The 12,288-nt window shown below is 42.9% G+C and overlaps 1 long non-coding RNA gene across 1 annotated transcript; it reads right to left on the bottom strand.

Moving 5' to 3' along the window:
* Positions 1-1,617: 1,617 nt before the first annotated feature.
* LOC103661691 lies at positions 1,618-10,695 on the bottom strand. Its single transcript, XR_568214.2, has 2 exons — positions 10,514-10,695; positions 1,618-2,449 (listed from the first exon to the last, which is right to left on the bottom strand). It is a non-coding gene; the product is annotated as an uncharacterized LOC103661691 (long non-coding RNA).
* Positions 10,696-12,288: the final 1,593 nt, after the last annotated feature.

Raw genomic sequence — 12,288 nt, 5'->3', positions numbered from 1 at the left:
TAAATAGTCAGCTGTCACCTGGGACACCATGCAGCGAATATGGGTCCCCTTCCCCAGACCTCAGCCCAGCTTCTGGTTCTCAGAGACAGCGCACGATGGGAATAGCCCAGCCTCTGACAGGCAGAGCTAGCTCACATCTTCATGCCTCGGCAACCTTTTTCAGAGCTTTGCCACCGTTGCTTGCCTCCCTGAGGTCACTTCAGTTCAGCAATTTGCTGTGATTCCCAAAATCTGCCTGGATTGGGGGAACTGGGAGAAGTGGGAGAAGAGGAAGCCTGAGAAAGGAGAAAAAATGCTATTCAAGAGAGCAACTCCTGAGGATGGGAAAGACGTGACTGTTCCATTTCCAGCTGATACCAGGCTTGCGGCTGAGTCTGAGCATAAAGGGTGGGCAGGCGTAAGGAAACGCCCTACCCATTTAAGGGAATTTCTTCATGAATGAGAGCAAGAGTAGGTCACGTGCTGGAGCCTAGGAGACCTCAATCCAGATCCATCCATCCCATAACCACTGTGAATTGTTCCAGATTCTGTCATTAGTTTGTACTGCCAGTCTTAGCATTCTGTCTCACCTACAGTTTTAATGAGAAGAGCTGAATGGCTCAGCTTTGGGAATCACCAGCCAGCCACCATTTTGAACCAGAAGTCAGTGGGCAGCTTACCTTGAACTCTTCCAATTTCCCAGCAGTTGTTACCTCAAAAGGCCAAAAAGAAAATACGCAATAACTAAAGCTCACAGTACCCTGTTTCTGTCCTCTACACAGTCTCTGGTTTAAAACTTGCCACAGAGCAAGAGAAAAAAAGGCAACAAAATATTATCTTTAAGATTATTTTAGTAAATTCTTTTCACGGAATCTTTTAGAGTTCAAGTTTAGTTTTCACTCAACACCCCAGACTCTGTAGGTTGTCCCAGCAGCGGGCTCTCCATTACTCTGCTGAATGCCCCAGGCTGGTCTGTGAAGCCCCATTTCTAACAGCCCTTGTAGAACCCACAGACAGCAGGCTCCGTCTTTCTCACTTGGAGGCCCAGGTGGTTTGTTCTGGGCAGTCAGGGCCTGGGGAGGAAAATTACCTCACCCACCCTCTCACTTTCAACTGTAAACTTTAGATACCTCATGACCTTCCGTCCCTTCCACCCCTCATCCCCTTTCCCAACTCTGAATCCTCCATCTGTTGGAGGGGCTGAATCTTATGCTCAAGAAAATGTAAAGTGCATCACAAGAGAAGAACAAATGTAAAAGGAAACTAACAGGTTTAGGGTATATGCGTAAGAAGACTGCCGTGGTGCTTATGTTCGAAGGCTCTGGACTGCCAAGGTTTAAATCCCAGAGCTGCTGCTTGACACCTGCACAAACTTGGGCAGGATATCTAACCTCTTTGTGTTTTATTTCTTCATCTATAAAATGAGATAATAAGAGTGCTTATCTCATTGAGTTGTTGTGAGGATTAAATGAGTTAATGCATTCAAAGTGTTGTAAGAGATAAATGCTCCATGCCTGTTAGCTATTAATATCGCCTCTTACACAGCAAGTGCTTTGGGGCATGTTACTGCTAGGCATTCCATCGTACTACTTTCCCTTCTCCAGGAATCTTTGCTCAGGTTTCAACACACAAAAGGCATAACAGGAGGCAAAGTCAGAGCCTTATTACTAGAAGGGCAAGCACACCATTATCAAAAGACAGCAGGATTTCTCAGCCAAACACCATAATAAGTGTGGCTCAGGCTCAGGCCTGAAGCGAAGCCATTTATGTTCCAGAATGGCTGGTTCTCCATGGCAGTCTCTGAGCCCACTCAACCATTCCTCCACCAAGACAGAGATGCCCAACCTGCCTCTCCCATCCGGGACCAACTGAGAAATAGACCTGACGTGAGCAACCTCATAGACAGAGGCCTGTTCTGCCTACATGGAGGCTGCAAGTGGAAAAGAGAGTCCATCCTGAATGGGCCACACTCTGATGAATAATGTCTGCCTCCTTTCCTCATCTCCTCTCTTCTGTGGAGAGGGACAAACACGCTTCACCACAGCAACAAGTTTCCCATGGAAGCCTCGCTATAGCTCTGTCAACGAGGCATGCTCATCCACGCAGCCCACGTGAGGAAACTGAGAGTCAGTGAAACGAGAACAAGATTGTCACCAGTCAACATCCATCCTGCCTCCACCATGCCCCACAAGAGCAGTGTGTGGGGGTAAAAGTGAGAACACACTAGGTCTCTGCAGTAGGTCACTAAGCCAGGTGCAGGAAACACATCCATCAAAACCTGGGAATCTTATTTCAGCTCCAAGTAGGAGCCTTTGCGGGGTGTCCATTAGGGCAGGTCCTTCAGATTCTCTTCATACAAGTGCACTTCTCTCTGACTTCCGACTCATGTGGTAAATAAAATTTGCTCACACACCTGCCAGCAAAATTTCCACAGGGTTTCTCAGATTTCACTGGGCCTCGGGTTTCCCATCTGTAAAATGGAAATAGTAGTATTGATTTTGGAGTGTTGAGAAGATTACAACTTACCTACGGAGTCTGGTGTATATTAGCTGTTCACCTGAGAGATGATATTCTTATATATAAATGTGGTCTTTCCAGTATTTCCTGATACTTCTGATCTTTCCCTGACCTTCTTCTATTCTGGTGGTTAGGCATAGTGGCATCAGGTGATTCAGGAGAAAGAAATATCAAAAGAAGAAAAAGTTTTTTAATCTCCCAAAGTTTAGATATTGGCTCCAGACACAGAACATATAATAGGTCGGAAATAGGCTTTTTCCTGTCTCTGAAATTAAGTAAAGATTTGGGGGGATGGGAGAATGGAGAGGAGAGGAGTCCTTGAAAAGGGGCCCCTGCCCATCCTGAGTATCAGGTGAGGAGGGGAGATTGGAACTGACAGTTCCCCAGAGAGTCAGGGTTCCCACCATCAAGGGAGCCTGTACCTTCTTTTCCAGATAGGAGCTGAGAAACTGGCAAGTCCCCAGACACTCAGGAGAGTGTGGGAGCAGAGGAGATATTTACCATGTAGCCAGGAGCCTCCAAGAGCCAGTGGATCTGAAGGGCCTTGTGAGCAACAAAGGGCACTTGCGGGGGCTCGCAATAGGAGAGCAGGTAAGAACAGAGTGGCTCAGTGGATGGCACCAAGGAGAGGTAATGACCCAGAACAGATGCCTTCTCTTCCATCTCTCAAAATTTCAACACCATGTGATGCCTCATTTGAAAAACAAAGAGAAACCACTTAGTGGCCTCACCTGGGTAAAGAGAAGAGATACTAAGCTTCAAGCTGAGATTAAGTTGCTACCACCAGAAAGGCAGCTTGCAATAGACACCAAGCTCTGGTGGAGAAGAGAAAGGAGGTTGTATGAGTTGTGTGCATGTTACAGACCAGGTTTTATACCCGTTGTGCTATTGCTGTGATTGCTGTGCAACGTGGAGCTGGAGGCACATAATTTAGTGCAAATGTATATACTTGTAAGTTTTTGGAGAAAACTGGGAGAAAGAAATAAGATCATAGAATCTTCTTCCCCGGTACCTACCAAAATAAACACAAATTAGAAAATAACAAAAAGCTAACAATTCACCAAGAACTACTTAATAAGACAAAAGAGCTACAGTCTTATACAACAAATTTAGAAAGTAGCCACTAAGGAAAGGCATGGAAGATTCTGATCCACTGAAATGTGGTGACACGACTCACCCTCAATTTCTCAAAGATGTCTTCCAGTTTGGAGAAGAACAGCGGGAAGAGTGAGCATCCACAAACAGACAGCCATGGGAAAGGGCAGAAACAAATATTTGAGGTGAGAAGTCCCTACACAGCCTTCATCCACCCATCCATCCATCCATCCATCCATTCAACAAATAATTGAGTGCCTACTCTGTGCCAAGCATCTTTCTTGGCTTTGAATACAGCAGGGAACAAAGCAAACGAAAGTCCCTGCCCTACATTTTCGTGGTGGTTGAGGGAGGAAGCAAATGATAAAAATAAGGCAGTAAAATATATAGTGTTTCTGATGATGAGAAGTGTTATGAAAAAAGAATATTAGAGAAGGGTAGGATGTGCCTTGTCACCTGCTGTATAAAATAGCACAATTAAGGAAGACCTCATTGAAATCCTGACATGTAAGCCAAGACTTGGATCTGAGAGCGAAGCTGTGTGGCTATCTGGGAGAGTGTTCTCTAGGCAGGAGAGCCACCCCTGGAACATCTTGAGGAAGATGTGGACCTGGCACAGTTGAGGCTCAGCTAGGAAGCCAGTGTGGCTCAAGCCAAGCGACCCAAGGGATAGAGCAGTTCCAAGGGGCCACCACACTAAGAGCCCAGGATTCACTGGAGCAGTGGGTGAGATGAGAGCTCTTGAAGTGACATGCTTTGACAAAGAATATTAAGGGAGTGTTATGGCAGCTACAATGAAAATGGGACACTGGTGAAGCACAGAGAATTTGTGCAGAAAGATCAGGGGCCACTGGAACCAGATTGGGGTAAGATGGTGGAATGCATGGGAAGCACATCTAAATGGCTAATGGTGGGCCTGGTACAGGATACTTGGTGGGACCGTAGAAGACAACCCATGTTGGGCCAGCCAGCAGCTACAGCCCTATATCCTCAGAGTCCGGAGGAGTATTCAGAAAAGAAACATCCACTCCAATCACTTTAAAAGACAAGACCACCTGGGGCGCCTGGGTGGCTCAGTCGTTGAGCATCTGCCTTCGGCTCAGGGCGTGATCCCGGCGTTCTGGGATCGAGCCCCACATCAGGCTCCTCTGCTGGGAGCCTGCTTCTTCCTCTCCCACTCCCCCTGCTTGTGTTCCCTCTCTCTCTGGCTGTCTCTCTCTCTGTCAAATAAATAAATAAAATCTTTAAAAATAAATAAATAAATAAAAGACAAGACCACCTGATCAAAGCCTGTCTTTTCCACTTTGGCTCGGAGCAAAGAGAAGGTCTGGGCCGAGCTCTCCATGCAAAGCATGAGGAAAAGTTGGGGAAATGGCATTTTAACTATGCAAGCATTCTAGAACACAAAAGGGAAAGGAAACACAGTCTGAAAAAGAACAATAAAAAACTCAGTATGGTGTCATTTATACAAGACTCAAAAACAAGACGACGAAGCAATATGCCGGGATGAAAAGGGAGATTGCCGGGTTAAGGAAATAATCGGGGGCCAAAGCAACATCCTTACAGATCAAATAAATAAATGCAAACCAGCAAAGAACAGACTAGGCGCAACTAAGAAAATCAAACAATGACAAAAAAAGAAGGCTTCAGAACATCACAGCGAACGCAAAGGAAGAGGACAAACTGAATACATGAGCGATGATGATAAGTAAGGACTTCAAAGATGACCCACTTAAAAGGTCACTTCTATTTCTTAAGAACAGTGCTCAACAAATGGAAGAGTGTTTCACAGATGTAATTTCACAAGGGTTTTTTCCTATTAGAAAAATACAAAATCTGCACATCATAAGAAATTAATATACTAGGGGAAAAAAAACAGTTTACATGGAGACACTGAGCATGCCCTGAGCAACGTTAACTGTAGAGAGTGAGATCATCCAGACACAAAGAAGGCAGTGAGAGGTGGGATCCAGCTGGCCTCCGATTTCTCCACACCGGTGTTTTTCCAGAAGAAACCAGAGTAATGCGCAAAAGTCCCCAAATAAAGGAAAGTGTAACTCAAGAATATTAAAACTGAAGACATGCTCAAACATGAAAGAATTTGGGAACGATATGAGCCCTTTCGGGGAATACGTTGGAAGATTAATTCAGTTACAAGATGAATTCATCGAACGCACACACACCCCTGTAGGGTGAAGTTATGGGTGAAGGAACTGGCAGTGAGGATTAAATCCATTTGCACAGGGATAAACGACAGCACAGCAGCAACATTTTCTGTTGCTGAACAGAATGCGTTATCAATCATTTCAGGTTTCAAATTATAAAAGTAACAAGTCAGGAGGCAAAAGAGATGAGAGAACATATCAGAGTCTGAATCACTTCATCTCTCTTCGTAGGAGGTTAATTAGCACTGCCTGAAAAGTGCAAAGACGTAAGTTAAAAGGGGAAACAAACGACACCAACTTAACTGATGGCGGCAGGTTCTTACTTAACCTTACTAGAGAGAGATTTAAGGAAATCCTGTTGCTGGCAGAGGAGAAAAAACATGATCTAAGTTTGAGCAATTCCTTCAGTTGCACTTCGGTTTATCATTCTTTGGTTACATTCAAGTGAAATTAAGTAAATGCTTCATCGGGATCAGCATGTCAAGTAGGACCTCTAGTTAGGAGCTATTTATCTACCTAAATAGCCTTCCGTCCTTCCAACCTGTCTATGCACAGGGGTATCTGGAATGATGTGCACCAAGGGTTAATGTGGGTTATTTCTTGCTGGTGGAATTTCGCAGTGATTTGTTCTTTCCTGTTTGTACTTTAAAGGGTATTTTTAAAAATCGTTTTATTATGAGCATGGATCACTTAATAAGAAATGAAGTTATTATGTTTTAAAACTCTGTGTTTACTTACGGTTTGTGTTGTGGTAAATCACTATTTGACGGTGTCCTGGAATCAGAATTAGTACTCAATTGTGACTAATGTATTGTGAGCTTGCTCTGTACCAAGTGCTCTGCAAACACCTTTATAAACAAGGCCATTTGCTTTAAAATGCATCACTTCATGAGCATGTTCCCGTTTTTCTTTTTTGAGAGAGAGAAAATAGAAGAGCGTGAGCAGGGCAGAGGGAGAGAGAATCTTAAGCAGACTCTACGTGCAGCACAGAGCCCGATGGGGGGCTCGATCTCACAACCCTGAGATCATGACCTGAGCAGAAATCAAGAGTCTGACACTTAACCGACTGAGCCACCCAGGCACCTGGAGCATGTTCCCATTTTAAAGAAGAGGAAATCTTTCCTCATCATTAGCCATCAGGGAAATTCAAACCAAAACCACATTGAGATTACCACCTTACGCCAGTTAGAATGGCAAAAATTAATAAGACAGGAAACAACAAATGCTGGCAAGGATGTGGAGAAAGGGGAACCCTCTTACATTGTTAGTAGGAATGCAAGCTGGTACAGCCACTGTGGAAAGCAGTATGGAAGTTCCTCAAAAAGTTAAAAATAGAGCTACCCTATGACCCAGCAATTGCACTACTGAGTATTTACCCCAAAGATACAGATGTAGTGAAAAGAAGGGGCACATGTACCCCAATGTTCATAGCAGCATTGTCCACAATAGCCAAACTGTGGAAGGAACCAAATGCCCTATAACAGATGAATGGATAAAGAAGATGCGGTTCAATATACAATGGAATATTACTCAGCCATCAGAAAGGATGAATACCCACAATTTGCATCCACATAGATGGGACTGGAGGGGATTATGCTAAGTGAAATAAGTCAAGCAGAGAAAGTCAATTATCATACAGTTTCACTCATATGTGGAACATAAGCAATAGCAGAGAGTACCATCGGGGAAGGGAGGGAAAACTGAATGGGGGTGGGGATCAGAGAGGGAGACAAGCCATGAGAGACTATGGGCCCTGGGAAACAAACTGAGGGTTACAGAGGGGAGGGGGAGGGGGGAATGGCTAGCTGGGTGATGGGTAGTAAGGAGGGCACGTATTGCATGGTGCACTGGGTGTTATACGCAACTAATGAAATCATTGAACACTACATCAAAAACTAATGATGTACTGTAAGTACATGAGCAAAGTACTGAACATAATAAATAAATAAATAAATAAATAAATAAATAAATGGAAATCAAAGCTCATCTATGTTGAGTGATGACATCACACACTTCTAAGCAACTGAACTCCAATCCATGTTTCAAACCCCATGTTCGTTCAGCAGTTTGTACTGAGACCCCACTCTGTGCCACCTGGTATTTATTCCCCACAATGGCACAATTCTTAGACTTCCTCCTGATGACTAATTTTGATGAAGAATTTCCTCTTTAGATGGTTCGAGAAAAGTATATGGCAGCGTTTCACACTGAATCAGAGACTCTAATTCATAAACTGCCCTAAAATAGTGTCTCTCACTGGCTTTCCTTTCTTTTCTTTGAAGATGAAATAGTTACTGGTTTTGCATATACTCTGCAGATTTATTTTATTTAAAAAAATAAAATATATGGAAATTGGAACCAGGGTGGTTTGTTTATGATTCTTTCAGCTGCATATTTGTGCCTTGTGTATTTTCTGGATGTGGCTGTATTGCACAATTTCTAAAAAAGTTTTTTAAAGAAGGCTGTTAGACACAAGCACGACCTTGCAGTTTATTTTCATTCAATAAATTAAATTTTGATCCGTGATAAATAGTAAAACATAGATGCATCACCATATTTATATCAACGTATATAGATTTTGTGCATTCTGTACCTCTTGTTAGGTATCAAATCATCCCCAAAGTTAGCACCTTCCAGCAACAAAAGTGTATTATTGCACAGATGCTGGGTCAGGAATCCAGGCACAACTTAGCTGGGTATCTCTGGCTCACTCTCTCTCACAAAGCCAGGATCAGCGTGTTTACTGGGACAGCCACCATCATGCTCAAATGGGGCAGGGCTGCCTCCAAACTCATCCATGTGGCAGTTGGCGGGTCTCAGGTCTTTGCTGGCTATGGATCAGAATCACAGCTTATTTAATCACATGGACTTTCCAATAGGTCTGTTCACAACATGGCAGTTTGCCTCTCCCAGAATGAAGGATCTCAGAGAGAGGAAGAGAGATCCAAGATGGAAGCTGCAGTCTTTTTATAACCTAATTTCAGAGGTTACATTCAATTGTTTCTGCTTTATTATATTCGTTAGAAGTGAGTGACTAAATCCAGCCCTCACTCAATGAGGAGAGGGGATTCCACAAGGATGCAAATAGCTGGATGTGGGGGTCATTGAGAGACATGCTAGAGGCTGCTTACGACAGACTGGAAAGCCACATATCAATATGTTAGCACTGGCTGCCTCAAGTAGCAGATTGGAATTATGGGTTTTTTAAATATTATTTTTATTGTTTCTCTGCTTTTCTAAATTGTCCATGGTGAAGAGTAAAGATGGTTGAACACACAGGCTCTGCATTTCAATTCTGCTTTTGTTTTTCACCGCCTGGATAAGACATAGCCTTGCTAAGCCTCAGTTTCCCCAATGCCTATCTCTTACAGTTGTCATGGAGATCAACATGATCTGTAAATAAAGTGCGAATGCGGGTGCGTATTTTACGAGCTTATTTAATATGGGCGTTTATCATTAATGAATGCCTAATTTTTGAAATACAAAAATGAAGGTGGGTAGAAGTTATACTAATATAAAAAAGTGTTATCGCATTTACGCTTACACTTATATTTGCACTGGCAAGGGAGGATTATGAGCACAAAAGACACAGGAAAAGTGAGACCATAATATAAGCAAATGCTAAATTATATAGATCAGACTATAAATGAAGATTAGAAATAAAGAGAAAATGGGAGATGGAGCAATCATGGGGAAAGATGCATTTTCATAGGAGGCAGGGCAGGCTGAGTACGGGCAAGGGCAGTATTAGAGGATCTGAAATTCTGGTTAGTTCCTCCTTCGCTGAGTGCCTCCTCCAAGTCAGCCACTGAGGATGCAATATTGAGCAAGGCCGAATGTCTGCCTTCAGAAGACTCATTGTCTAGAAGGCAGGGATATCAATAAAGAGATCCTTTCAAGATATTTGGTGCCTTCAGACAGAGAAGTAAGCATTTAATCAACAGCTATTTCTTGAGCAGCTACTATGTGCCAGGCATTACAGGGAATGTCAGAAACCACTGCCCTCAAAGAGCTCAGTACCCACTGCCGGAGAGGAATAATGAAACAAGTAATTTTGAGACACTGCAGCAAATGCTAAAATGAGCAAAGAGTCTTTTTTTAAAGAGATTGCATGAAGCGCCTGGGTGGCTCAGTCAGTCAAACATTTGCCTTCGGCTCAGGGCATGATCTCTGGGTGCTGGGATCGTGTCCCGCATTGGGCTTCCTGCTCGGCAGAGAGTCTGATTTTCCCCCTCTCCCTCTCTCCCTCTGACCCTCCCCACTGCTTGTTCTCTCTCTCTCAAATAAATAAATACATAAAATCTTGGGTGCTATGAGAGCCCAGAGGAAAAAATGACATAAGTGAGAGACAACAGTCTGGAAGGTTTAGACAGGTTAATCAAGGCCAGGTGAGGGAGAGTTCAAAACCACAGACAACAGGAAACAGGGTGCATGTCTAAAATTTGCAGAGAGTAAATGACTTAGTGAATGCTCTGTTCAATCTTGTGCTTCTTCCAGAGGAAGTGGGAATAAAGGGAGAGCTCAGCACCCAGGCAGGAAGTGACCTTGACATCAGAGGTTGACATCAGAGGTGCCATTCTCCCAACGGTGACTTCCTTAAATGCCAAGGACATCTGGGCTAGAAGTCCACTGGAACTCATTCTAAGCTCTGCAGAACCAGGTGATACTTATAGAGACAACTAGTCTCGTGCATCAGAGACCGAGTGTTGGAGAGAATGACACAGAAGAGGGAACTGTCAAAACAAATAAAAACATACCAGGACTCATCTGGGGTCCTCGTAGAAGATGTGCTTGGGGTGGGAGGTGCTAATAAAAGCAGAGCCGGAAACAGCACGGGAGAAGTTACTAGTCCCCACCACAGTGGGATGACTGTCTGATGTCACTATTCCAGAGCAGGGTGACTTTGGTAAAATCCCTTCATCTTTTTGATCCAAGTTGCACACCTGTAAAGTAAGGGTAGTCACTAACCTCTAGTTCACGGGACAGCTGCAGGGATCAAGTGAGATTATCTTTATGAAAGAACAAGGCACTATCCAACTGTAAGCTTACTGGACCATAATTGCTAGAACGGAGTGTAATTATTAATGCTTGGATTCCAGAGTCCAACCTTGGGTTCAAATCCCATTCTTAGACTTACTAGCTATGTGATTTTAGGCAAGTTACTTAACTTCTCTGCGTCTCCAATGCCTTGTCTGTAAAATGAGAAAATAATAGTAGCTACTTCATAAGGGTTTCGTGAGTCATAAATGATTAATTCATTTAAAATGCTAAAACAATGCAGGCATGGAATCAATTCTCAATACCTATCAGCTATTACTGTTATTGATAGTAGTAGTAGTTGTCGTTGTTGAAATAGTAGCACCAGTAGCATTTCTGGACTATATGACCTTGATTTTTAGAAAATGCTGGTGGGGGCAAACAAGTATCATATGCATGTAAATGACATTTAATTACCACCTCAAAGTTCCTTCATGTATTTGATGCTTTTAAAATGTAATAGCAAGTTTGCAGCGTTATTCTCCTATTAAATATGAGAAAAGAGAAACTTGGAGAAGTTACATGAATTTCTCAGGATCACACACCTAGAAAATGCTACGTAAGGAGTTAGCCTCAAGCATCCTGATGCTAAATTCAGTGCTCTTCCTGATAAGCTGAGCCGTCTCTCCGTGCTGGCTGGGTATGTTGTGCTTTAAAAAGAATAATTTTGAGACATTGCACCAGGAATTACCTTTAGGTTCAGCTGAAATCAAACTGCATGATATTAGCAAGTCTTGTTGTTCCTTTAAAATGCTTTTGTTTTCTCTGGTATTGCCTTTCAGATTTCTCCTCCAAGAAGAAATTTTCAATTAACCATTAGCTTATGTTGCAAACATTTGTTCTTAAATGCACTCATTCATTCTTGTAGGTGATTAAGGATGATGGGTATATAAATATACAAGTACATAAATGACAAGCCAAACCATGTACATATGGTAATTTAATTTTGAGATGAGTACCATGTTTATGCACTCTATCAGGCCTCCTACTTTTGATGAATGTGCAATTTCTTACCCACCATTTTATCACTGCCAATATTTAAGTAAATATCCTAAGTGCGGTGCTAGAGAAAACCATCTACGCCATACAAATAATTTGCAGCTGGGAAAAATAAGCAGTGGGTCCTTTCTAGATTCTAAATCTGGTAAATTTTCGCTCCCTGCTACATTCATGCTGCATGTTTAGCAGGTGTCCGGTGATGTGAACCATGCCACTGGGGGAAGTAACATTGACCATAGATGGGAGTATGGATTTAAGAGAAAGTTCAACCATTTGTCTGAAAATTGCCAAGAACATTTGAGAAACTATCACAGATTATAGAATTTTAGAGTTATTTAAATAGAGAGAAGGGGACCAAACCCAGATAAGTGAGATTAGCCATAGAGAAAAGAAGAGGAAGAACATTCCAGAACGTAGGAACCAGGTGAAAAATAGGATCTCTCTGTGCCAGGACCTATGGGAAGTTCTGTGCTGCTGAAGACAAAAATAGCAGAGA

The sequence above is a fragment of the Ursus maritimus genome, unplaced genomic scaffold, assembly GCF_017311325.1.
Source record: "Ursus maritimus isolate PB19 unplaced genomic scaffold, ASM1731132v1 scaffold_9, whole genome shotgun sequence".
Classification (NCBI taxonomy): Eukaryota; Metazoa; Chordata; class Mammalia; order Carnivora; family Ursidae; genus Ursus; species Ursus maritimus.
Note: the sequence above shows the minus strand (reverse complement) of the source record. Positions and strands in the feature narration are given on the sequence as shown.